We start from the raw sequence: 2,069 nt of genomic DNA, 5'->3' as shown, positions 1-2,069 counted from the left end.
CTATATTAGCAGGTCAGGGTCTCAGATTCACAGTGTATTTTCTATATTAGCAGGTTAGGGTCTCAGATTCAGTGTATTTTCTATATTACTAGGTTAGGGTCAGGGTCTCAGATTCACAGTGTATTTTCTATATTAGCAGGTCAGGGTCTCAGATTCACAGTGTATTTTCTATATTAGCAGGTCAGGGTCTCAGATTCACAGTGTGTTTCCTATATTAGCAGGTCAGGGTCTCAGATTCACAGTGTATTTTCTATATTAGCAGGTTAGGGTCTCAGATTCACAGTGTATTTTCTATATTAGCAGGTTAGGGTCTCAGATTCACAGTGTATTTTCTATATTAGCAGGTTAGGGTCTCAGATTCACAGTGTATTTTCTATATTACTAGGTTAGGGTCAGGGTCTCAGATTCACAGTGTATTTTCTATATTAGCAGGTTAGGGTCTCAGATTCACAGTGTATTTTCTATATTAGCAGGTTAGGGTCTCAGATTCACAGTGTAGTTTCTATATTAGCAGGTTAGGGTCTCAGATTCACAGTGTAGTTTCTATATTAGCAGGTTAGGGTCTCAGATTCACAGTGTATTTTCTATATTACTAGGTTAGGGTCAGGGTCTCAGATTCACAGTGTATTTTCTATATTAGCAGGTTAGGGTCTCAGATTCACAGTGTATTTTCTATATTACCAGGTTAGGGTCTCAGATTCACAGTGTGTTTCCTATATTAGCAGGTTAGGGTCTCAGATTCACAGTGTATTTTCTATATTACCAGGTTAGGGGTCTCAGATTCACAGTGTATTTTCTATATTAGCAGGTCAGGGTCTCAGATTAGTGTGTTTCCTATATTAGGTTAGGGTCTCAGATTCACAGTGTATTTTCTATATTAGCAGGTTAGGGTCTCAGATTCACAGTGTATTTTCTATATTAGCAGGTCAGGGGTCTCAGATTCACAGTGTATTTTCTATATTAGCAGTCAGGGTCTCAGATTCACAGTGTATTTTCTATATTAGCAGGTTAGGGTCTGGGTCTCAGATTCACAGTGTATTTTCTATATTAGCAGGTTAGGGTCTCAGATTCACAGTGTATTTTCTATATTAGCAGGTTAGGGTCAGGGTCTCAGATTCACAGTGTAATGTCTATATTAGCAGGTTAGGGTCTGGGTCTCAGATTCACAGTGTATTTTCTATATTAGCAGGTTAGGGTCTCAGATTCACAGTGTATTTTCTATATTAGCAGGTTAGGGTCAGGGTCTCAGATTCACAGTGTATTTTCTATATTAGCAGGTTAGGGTCTCAGATTCACAGTGTATTTTCTATATTAGCAGGTTAGGGTCTCAGATTCACAGTGTATTTTCTATATTAGCAGGTTAGGGTCTCAGATTCACAGTGTATTTTCTATATTAGCAGGTTAGGGTCTCAGATTCACAGTGTATTTTCTATATTAGCAGGTCAGGGTCTCAGATTCACAGTGTATTTTCTATATTAGCAGGTTAGGGTCAGGGTCTCAGATTCACAGTGTATTTTCTATATTAGCAGGTTAGGGTCTCAGATTCACAGTGTATTTTCTATATTAGCAGGTTAGGGTCAGGGTCTCAGATTCACAGTGTATTTTCTATATTAGCAGGTTAGGGTCTCAGATTCACAGTGTATTTTCTATATTAGCAGGTTAGGGTCTCAGATTCACAGTGTATTTTCTATATTAGCAGGTTAGGGTTAGGGTCTCAGATTCACAGTGTAGTTTCTATATTAGCAGGTTAGGGTCTCAGATTCACAGTGTATTTTCTATATTAGCAGGTTCTCAGATTCACAGTGTATTTTCTATATTAGCAGGTTAGGGTCTCAGATTCACAGTGTATTTTCTATATTAGCAGGTTAGGGTCTCAGATTCACAGTGTATTTTCTATATTAGCAGGTTAGGGTCTCAGATTCACAGTGTATTTTCTATATTAGCAGGTTAGGGTTAGGGTCTCAGATTCACAGTGTATTTCCTATATTAGCAGGTCAGGGTCTCAGATTCACAGTGTATTTCCTATATTAGCAGGTTAGGGTCTCAGATTCACAGTGTGTTTCCTATAT

This window comes from Oncorhynchus nerka, unplaced genomic scaffold (assembly GCF_034236695.1).
Source record: "Oncorhynchus nerka isolate Pitt River unplaced genomic scaffold, Oner_Uvic_2.0 unplaced_scaffold_896, whole genome shotgun sequence".
NCBI lineage: Eukaryota > Metazoa > Chordata > Actinopteri > Salmoniformes > Salmonidae > Oncorhynchus > Oncorhynchus nerka.
Note: the sequence above shows the minus strand (reverse complement) of the source record.